The sequence below is a fragment of the Lissotriton vulgaris genome, chromosome 9 (assembly GCF_964263255.1).
Source record: "Lissotriton vulgaris chromosome 9, aLisVul1.2, whole genome shotgun sequence".
NCBI classification, from domain to species: Eukaryota; Metazoa; Chordata; class Amphibia; order Caudata; family Salamandridae; genus Lissotriton; species Lissotriton vulgaris.
This window is the reverse complement of record NC_141697.1, coordinates 587,558,469-587,568,677: the sequence shown is the minus strand read 5'-3', so window position 1 is coordinate 587,568,677 and position 10,209 is coordinate 587,558,469. Positions and strand designations below refer to the sequence as shown.

Sequence of the window (10,209 nt, the reverse complement as noted above, 5' to 3'; positions counted from 1 at the left end):
GTCTTGGGGGAATGAGGATGCCTAAGGCAGATGGTAGAAAGAACACGTAAACTGGAAGGAGGAGTTGCCTCAAAGAGGTGTAACATAGACAATACATCTGCCCAGGCACAGCTGAGAAAGTGCAACAAAAGAAGCACTTTTTAACATTGTACACGAGCCATTTCTGAGGAGTTTTATTAACCTCATGATAAAGCGTTGCTGATTTAGATAATCACACTGCAAGCAATGGAATGTCACAAGTTTCCAAACTGAAAACGTCTAGTAAATATCCCAAAAAGGTTGCTCTTCAGGTTCACACCTTTACGTAGCATGGTGCCAAGATGTAACTTCGTTTGAAGTGTGAGCTATGTCAACGTCTAATCTCACTCATATAAAACCAACAAACATGTCACAGAATCCAACAGCTCAAAGATTATAGTCGCATGAAACAGATACAAATGTTTATTAAATGCAACTGTCTTTCTCATTATTTCAACATCTTATTTCATTACAGTTTTGAGTGTACATGACATAAAACTTTCCTTTGCACCCTCTAAAAACTGATGGTTCATAGGGCTTTCTCTTTTTGCATGTCAAAGTAAATAAACTAAAATTATAAATACACTACTCAACATTTTGAAACTAATGTTGGTTTTCAACTTAAATGTTAACATCTCTTATTTAACAATCTACATTTCGTACCATTGGAAATTTTCATCAGACAGGGATTCAAACATTTTTTTTCCTCATGTATAGGCCTGGCTTTTTCGGCCTTGTTGAACATGTTAGATCAATATAATCTTCTTCCGCCAAAAAACTGCCAGATTGGATAGAAGGATCTAGAGGAGAAGAAAATTACCCTTCAGGTGACAATTTAAAAAGCCAAATGTGGGTATTTTGTGGATTATGTGCAGTAGCAATGAGAGTTTTTAGAGGTATCAGCAAACAATATGTTTCATGCCAAATTTAAGACGATGTGTATTGATTTTAGAAAACATATAACCATAGAAAGACGAAAAATGAAAATCCCTTGCAGCAATGAATCCTGAACTCTGTAATAAGGAAACATTTATTTTGTTGTTACAGTCGTACTCTTATGTTACAGATTTTACAACCCAAAACATTTAGGGCCAGATGAACGCCGGGCAAAAAAGCACCTCGCAAATTGCGACTCACAATTTGCGAGGCGCTATTTGGCATGTACAGCAGTGTGATTAACACTGTTTGGGATTCCCAATGGAGTCACAACTTGCGAGGCTCATGAAAATAAATGAGCCTCTTGTAATTTGCGAGTCCATTTGGGATTGACAGGCCCTCCCAGGGATAGTGGCCTGCTGGGCTCAGCAGACCACCATGTCTTGGATTGCTTCTAAATAAAGCAGTTTTGTTTTTAAATGCAGCCCGTTTTCTTTAAAGGAAAACGGGACCCATTAAAAAAAAAAAGTTTTTGTTTCATTTTTTAAGGGCAGGTAGTGGTCCCTGGGACCAATGTCTGCCCTTAAAAAATATTTTTAGAGACAGTCACAAAGTGGAAGGGGTCCCCTTGGGACCCCTTCCAAATTGCGACTGCATTACCAGCCTCTTGAAGAGGGTGTTAATTTGCGAGTGTTTTGCGACCGCATTTGCGGTTGCAGAACATTCATACATGGGGTTGCGGTTGCTATTAGGAAGGGAACGCCCCTTCCTAATAGTGACTTGCAATTCTTAAATAGCAAGTCGCAAATAAATTGTGACTTGCTTTTCAGGAATTTTACATAGCCCTTTCACATTTTGCATGCGCAAACGGGTCGTAAACCCATTTGCGCATGCAAAATAGGGTCATACATCGGACCCTCCAAGTCCAATACGATAAGATAGTACCTGAGACATTATGCAACAGTATGATGTGTGGCACTTTACGCATAAACAAGCAAAGTTAATAGGTCTGGGTTTTGTAATGCTCTGATTACTTACTGGTAACCTTCATTACTCTGAGTACTGGTAGTCCTCACCAAAGCGCTTACTAATAAGGCTTTTCCCTCAGCAACAGACCCTGTTAAGTTCCTTGAAAAATTATAAAATGCCGGTCTAGGCTTTGGTTCGACAAAACCCTGCCCCCAGCACATAGATACAATGAGGAACTAACCCCCTGTAAATCCTGGAATACCAAAGTTGTTGATGAAATTGGATGAGTAAAGAACAAGAGAAGGAGGGCATTTAGGATATGTAGGATAGTAGCGAGGAAGACCATGACTCGGAGTATTGAAGATTACCGGTAAGTAATCTGAGCATTACCTCCTCATCTGTATCCCTTATAACAGTGATGTAAATAAAGATAACGCAAAGTAATATATGGAACACAATGTTTATTTACTAACTCACTTATTCAAAAATTGCAGACAGAACACTTGAACCAAAAATAGTGGGTTTACATCTTTCCAACTGTAATCTGTAATGTGAATCAAAAAGGCTTGGAGACTTTGGAGACTAACATGTCACCATCACCGAAAGTGGACCTTTTGGGATACGTTAAAGAGGACCCAATCGGTCACCGCAGATTGCTTGCTAGGCTCCTACTGCTAGCCAAGCGCAGAGTCACGACGCACTGGGGTACATGCAAACCCCAGACATTAAAACCTGGGTTTTAGACATTACATTCTGTTAGGAGCAACTGAGCATGTACTGGGAATTACTACCACAAGCATCCAGGCCTAAAGACATCTGGGGACCATTCCTTGCCTGGCTAGCTGATTTAAATACGCCCCCTACACAAGTTGATTCACCTGTTCGTGAAAGTGATCCAACAACGGGAAACATCCTTTACCACGCAACTTTTACCACACAGTGCTTTTACAACGCAGGTTTTACAACGAAAACCATTATAACGCATTGCACTGGGGGGCGCTCTAGGATAAGTAATAGTTTAATTTACTATCCAACACCTTCCCTACTATCCACGGGACTGGAGTTGGAATAGTAAATTAAACTATTCACTGTCCAGCACCCCCCAAAGCAATGCGTTGTAATGGCTTGCGTTGTAAAACTTGAGTTGTAACAGCATGCGTGGTAAAAGCATGCGTTGTAACAACGTACATCCTCCAACAACAGCTAATGAGTAACGAGTAGTCCTAAATTGTATCTAATGTAACAGAAATGTGTCACCTTTCATGTAGAGCCCTTGCACCTGACAACGCTATGCAACTCATAAAGAAATAAGTATGTCGTTTTTCAACGTTTGAAATGTAGAATCTCACACTAATGTATGTTCAGACTGTGTTGCCTCTGTTTTATCTGTTAGTATATAATTGTTTCGTTTTCTTGTATCATCAGGCGATATGCATATGAACAATGATCTTCTGTATTTTTTCTAAATGCAAATAAATACATTTAAAAAAGGGCTTGGGGAAGCCCATGTGCCAGCATTACATACATCTCTAAGTGATTCTCTCTGGCATGCTGCCCAAGAGGTAGGCACTCCACTTTATGACATGCACATGTACTGAACTGAATTATGCAAGACTAAACTATTCATTTAATGAGCTAACAACACAGTTTGTTTTATAAATCTACTTAAGGTAGCAAAAGATGGACAAAATGCTTTATTTGGAGAGCCAAAGGTTATGAACAGAAACTGTACCTTTCTAAACTCTGCTGTGCGAGAAACATAACGTGATAATGACCAGTGAGCATCTAATAAATAAATCTTGAGATGAAGTAGAAAACAATATCCTCATCCAGATGAAAAGTAGACACTAAGGGGCTGATAACGATGCCAGTCGGACCGACCATCCGACCACCTTTGCAGTAGTCCGATTCTAACTGCCGAGGCCGCAAACTTACCCTGCTGTATTACAATGCATGCAGGCCGAACCGCAGCGGTAGGAGTGCTCTCTGTATGGGCCGCGGCAGTCAGAGTAGCCTTCGCATTGGGCCACAGCAGTTGGAAATGTTGCTGATAGGGACTCACAGGCCTTCAGAGCAGTGGTACCACCACCAAGCATATTACGATGAAACTCTTGTACTGTTAGTTCCTTGTCTGCGGTTGCACAACAGCGCTAGACCGGAGTGCTGCTGCTACTGCAAGGCATCACAACAGTGCACACTGGATGCAGAAAAAACAACACAGCTGTGGACACACCTTCAAATCACACTATAAAACACACCTCATCACAGACCATGATCCTTTGCCTCTATACTGAAGCACAGCAATTACGAGCAGATTAGTAGTCACATTAGACAGCCCTTTTCACACAATCCAATCTCACACACTCCACGCTCCTTTTTTCACCTTTTTCTACATATTTCCTTTTTTTCACTGCATTTTTCGTTTACTTCACTCTTTCTCACTTTATTTAATTAACATGTCACCAGCCAAAATTCCAACTTTTTCTGACACCGATTTGACAGTGATGGTAGATGAAATCATTTGAGTAGAGAAACACATTTTTGGAGCCCAAGTCCAACAAACGTCTCTTGCTAGGAAGAATGCAATGTGGGACAGGGTAGTCAACAAAGTGAATGCTGTAGTAACCAACCTGCGCACAACGGAGGACATCAGGAAGAGGTAGCACAACCTGAAGGGGAGGGTGAAGAACCTGGTTCACAGGCACCACCTTACGGCCCAGAAGACTGGAGGTGGTCCTCCCAGCCCACCAGTAGAACTCACCAAGGAAGGAGAAGGTGCACGCCATCCCGCATTGTGAGGGCTTGAGAGGAATACCTGGGGGAGTGGAGACTCGTAAGTAACACCACACCAAATGTCACAACATATAAATGTTCTGTTTGCACACATCTCAGCTAGTGTGTTTCTCATCTACTTTTCCTATATGCAATAGCCAAAGTATCAGAAATGTGTGACTGCCAGTTACAATCAGTAGCCCTGCACATACGTTCACATGTATCAACCTCCATCACATCCCATGTGTAGAAATGCTGTCTGTAGGTGCATTACCATCAAATCATCATCACAGGACCCATTATATGTGAAAATGGCTAATAGTATAGCCCACCACAACTGCATTTTGCAAACAGCTATGTAACTCAAACCAGTTTTGCTACTGTTGGCAAGTGGAAATTGAAACGACAACTACCATGAGGCTCTGTTGCTTGAACACTTAACAGGAGGTACTACTATTGTTTGTCCTTACTCACTTGCCAGCCATGTAACTACTGCGGTTCACCTCACAGACAGTTAACCACTGGTCAAGTGTGGGGTAGGAGACGTTGAAATTACTATAACTGTCATGAGGCCTGTTGCTTGAACACTTAACACAATGTACTAGTGCATTTTGTCTATACTCACTTGTCAGCCATGTGACTACTAATGTTCACCTCACAAGCAGTTAACCACTGCATTTAACAATGGCTGCCCGAGGGATAACTGCTTTGGGATGTACTGGGTTGCGCAATGGGCGAACACAAGTGGCGGCCACCTGTACTCCACCACTCTGAGAACATGATTGCCTGACTTAGGCTCTCCTTGCCCCTGTACTGTTATGGGGTGACCGCAGTTTACCTGCTGTGTCCCATGGGGTGCCCAGAACATACCAACAGGAACCCCCCATAATTCCCTCGTTGGATTTGCTATGCCACCTGTCCACCATACCACTGGCCTGGTAATTGTGATTGATTACGACTTGATTTTAATTGCTTACCCATTTGACACCCACTTCTTTTTAGACACTACATTTCTTAATGTCTTCCTTTGCCGGGAGTCGATGATACCAGCCAGCTACGCGAGTACAGTGAGTCGGCATTCTTTCCAGCTACCACAGGAGTACGGGTTTCCTAAACCCATTTTTAATTCATCCTGCACTTTGTGTTCTATCGCTGTCTTCCTGCACGAGCTGTTAATACACTTGTGTGCACAGTACTTGTTGCAGTTTCTCTAATGGACTAATTTTTTGGAACCATCAACCACCCCTGTATAACCATTGTGTTTTGTATTCCTATGTTGGCTGATACGATTTACAGCTACTACACGTAGGGTACTATCTGTGGTTCATCTGTTCTACTTACTTAGACAAACATGAATAGTGTGGATCACACTGTTAGATTTGGTCTTGAAGAATTGCCGTCCACTTTGACATGAGGGCAAGAAACATGTTGACCATCATATAATGCGCAATACCCTGCGACGTTGAGGTAAGGGTGTGCCACATTTTCCTTTTTAATCAGGATAGGAGCCAGGTTCATTAAAATTAATTTGAGTGGACTCCTAATTCCTGTTTTAATCTTCACATTGACTAGTGACCCATTTCACACACATCTACAGTTCTTTTTTAGGCCCCTCACACCCACTGCACCAATACGGCATGGAATAAAAGATCTCCGCCGAAGAGCCCCTCATAGGGGGCCCATCAGGCATTGCAGTGCCGACCTAACGAGGAGCACGTCCTATGATGAAGCATGACACCTGGTGGGTGAGGGCACTTATTCCGAAAGGAGGAATCCCCCCTTTTCCTCCCTATGTTCTGTGTACAATATTTGACACTTTAATCAACCTAGGGCACCTCCCCCTTCCCTTGTTAGGAACTGCATACTCATCGTGTATTGATTAACCATGTTTTGGTACCTGGGATATATCATGATGAATGACACCTCTTAGATGGCAACCTTACAAGGGTGATTACTTCTGTGTTATCACAGATGACGCTCTGGGAAGTGCTAGCTCTTTTGGTAGCAAGAAGGGTGTCACTTATCAAAATGGTGGTGCTTCCTCGGCTACTTTATTATTTTGCGACTTTACTGCTGTATTTACTGCTATCATTTTTTCGGCTGATTGAGCGCATTTTCCAGGAACTAATCTGGAGCACCTCCAGATGTAGAGTGGAGCTCACAAAATTATATTTGCCATCAGATCAAGGAGGACTCGCGGTTCCTAAACCAGAGCAATTCTATTTAACATCACAATTTCAATGAGTAGCATGCTGGGTGGGGGGTCGGTATCTAGCGGACACGGCAGGCACTGAAATAGCATATACTGAGCATAAGATTCTAGCATTGTTTCACCCATACAACAAGAAAACGAATCCTAGCCCATTACTGTTGCACGTAGCTTATAGGTGCTATCAACGCGCCTTGTATGTCACTAGAAATGTCAAACCTTATGCACCAGCGATTGCACTGCTGGGGATGTTGAGGGGTAGTAAATCAACTACACTGGCCGATCTTGATGCCTGGCACGTGGCGGATCTGCATAGCTTGGGTGATCTATACCGAGATGACACACTCATAGCATACGTGGATATTGCGCTAGAGGCTGGAATACCTCCAAGACACCTCCTCATGCATGCCTCATGGTTGAGCTTTACACAGGACCCAGCAACCAATCTAGTGCTCCAATATATACATGTCATGGGTAATCGCAGGCATCTCCCTCGCTGGTTCGCAGATGCGCTTCACATTCACACAGCAACAGACCTCGTCCCGTTGGGTACGAAGTGGGAACTTGACTTAGGCCATCCATGTACAGATGCAGAATGGAAAGTAATTCTGGCAAGTCCCGCCTTGGTCCCTCGCAATGGCAGATTTAAATTGATTCAACACTACATAGTATATCGTGCATACTTAACCCCAGAGAAAATCAATCGCTTCTTTAATAAAATTGATACGCAATGTCCCAGATGCTCCTGTTACGGTATAGATATCGCCCATAAGCTGTGGTCTCAAATTAGGGCAATATCGGGAGGGAGTGATACAACACTAAGTCGCTTGCACAGACAGATGCCTTGCGAAGACATGGGAAACATGTATATTAGGATTGTTCATATGAGAAATGCAGCACAGAGCCACTAGTCGCTTTAAAGACCTGGGGTTGGTGGTGGCTAAGAGGCTCATAACGAAACTGTGGAAATCCAAAGACCCGCCACCGCTAGTAGCTTGGGAGCTTGGGCTGGGCCTGCTCTCTACTTAACTGGGCAAGAGCAGAGACGGTATCCCTTCGGAGGGAGGACACCTTGGGGCTGCGTACATTTCCCACTGCCAATAGTTGGAACTCGATCATAGTGGCCTTACAAATGACTATATCCCCTGACCCGGTAGAAGCTCACTCTCAGACAGAAGACCAGGAGGTTAGCTGAGAGGGCTGGGCAAAGGCTGAATCGGATGAAATAAAAAGGGATGATATGCTGAATGTATGTATATATGTATGTATTCACACTTAATGGAATGTCAGGATATCGTAATAAGGATTTTACAGCAATTCCGAGAAGGAAGGTGGGTGTCTTGGGGGGGGCTACTGAGTACGTAATTGCCTGAAGTTGGGTAATGTTGTTTATTGTTGATTGGTTGTAAGTTGCATGTTCTTTCCGAATATTTTTGATGCTCGTGATAATAACATCTTGTAGTTGCTCGTATGTACAGAATTGACATATTGAGGGGCATGAGCATTGGGCTCAGCCAAGTACACCTTGAGTAAACATGTACACAACAATTATATGATTGAGCCTCTTGACGTAATTGGAATTATGGCAATTATAGAGATGCAGTCGATTTACGCAGATGGACCGTTGCATATGAATGTTTATATATGTACATTGTAGTAATAGTAAAATCTGTAGGGACTGCTGAGGGGACTCTCCAGAGTGATCCTGGGACTCATGCAGCAAATATATATGTGGTATACAGGCGAAATGTGACTTTGTTTTACTGTCAAAAGTCAATAAACAGATCAGACAAAAAAAATGGAATGTTCATGAAGCCTTTCAACACTGATCAAAAATCACTATCAGCATGATTTTATCAATGAAGAATTTGAAATGAACATCACATGTTTCTGTGTCTATTTATACACCCTCAGGCTACATAAAATGCAGCGATAGAACAAACCCCTAGAGAGCGAGCGCACTGCCAGCTGAAGACCAAAGCTTCAGCCTTAGGAAATGCTTACAAACAGTGATGAAAATTCTGGGGTTCATGTATTTCAAGACCCCAGAAACTTAGGGTCAGTTTACCAATTCATTTGGTGGGTGACTGCTGCACTCCCTTCAAACCCACCTCATCCTCAAAATTCAGGTTGGTGGGGCCCATGAGGCCACTACAAACAAAAAAGCCCCATAGGGCATTACAGTGTGCTCTCAATCGGGAAACAGTGAAAAATGTATGGGCAGCTCTCCCGCTGTTCGGGAGAGCCGCTTTACTTTTTACAGCAGGACCCCACATTGGGAAGTGCCAGGAGCTCACTCCTGTGCTGTCTAGATGGCTCCCCACCTGAAGGGGCTTTCTCCCTGCTGCCAGAAATCTCCTTCTTTCTTCAGGCACAGTGCATGGGGGGTATTGTGGTTGTGGTGGCTGCCCCGCACCCACCAGGCATCGGCACGGGGAGCAGGGGTAAGGCCAGTGTCATTGGGGTGCAATGGTGCTTTACCTTCTTTGTGTCAGGATTTGGGGTCCTGGGCCCCCTTAAGTGAATAGCTGACCCAGGGGATGGAGACCCGGGGAATGGAGAGCTCTGGGGGGGGAGTACACCGCCCCCCCCCCTAAGCTCCTTAGGAAGGAAACAGTGGTGGATCTCCACAAGCTCTCTTTTTCCTCATGAGGGTTCAAAGGTCAAATCCTTTAAAACATCATAATTTACGCTCTGCATTGGATTATTTCAGCCATTTTGGGCTCAGTTTACTCCTGATAGCGGGCTCCAGCCACCAGGAGCATTTTCAGTAGGATTCCACGCCTTAAGTGGGTGCACTGTCCTTAGGGGTGTAAAGGAACCAGCTTACCTGGTCTTGGAAGGACCCACTGGGCCTGGGGTCAACTGTAGGCAGAGTCCTAGAGCAGCGTAATATAGTGCTCCATACATTCATACATTAATCATGCTTATTGTATGATAACAATAATAGTTTGTGTGCACTGGATTACCAAAAGTGATGGTAGGTGGCTGCATTTACTCGTAGTGAAAGCCACAGATTTATAACCACTATAATCAATGTATTTGCTCATAATAACAGTACCCAGTTGGTTGCCTTCTTTTTTCTCTTAATGTTGAAATGATTTGTACCTAGACCCACGACCCTCAAATTGTTTCTTTATAAAATTCATTGCAAGTTTCAAGGTTTCCCACCTCTAAAGGTGTTTATCAAAGAGCCATCATTAGCTAGAAAAGTCTTAGAGTTTATCGTTGAGAACTGTTAGATTAGACAGTCTAATTGAAACTTGGCCGTGGACATACAGTGCATGGGGATGGGAGAGATTATCCTGTACCAGATAGACCGAATTGTTTCTAAGTTACAGGCTGTGCAGCTGTTTTCCCATTTG

At 43.3% G+C, this 10,209-nt stretch overlaps 1 long non-coding RNA gene across 1 annotated transcript in view; it reads right to left on the bottom strand.

The window, feature by feature from the left end:
* Positions 1–466: 466 nt before the first annotated feature.
* LOC147691890 (uncharacterized) overlaps positions 467–10,209 on the bottom strand; it is an 83,650-nt gene continuing 73,907 nt past the window's right edge. Inside the window, exon 3 of the long non-coding RNA XR_015299797.1 lies at positions 467–818. This is a non-coding gene — a long non-coding RNA (uncharacterized LOC147691890). The remainder of the gene's footprint in view (positions 819–10,209) is intronic.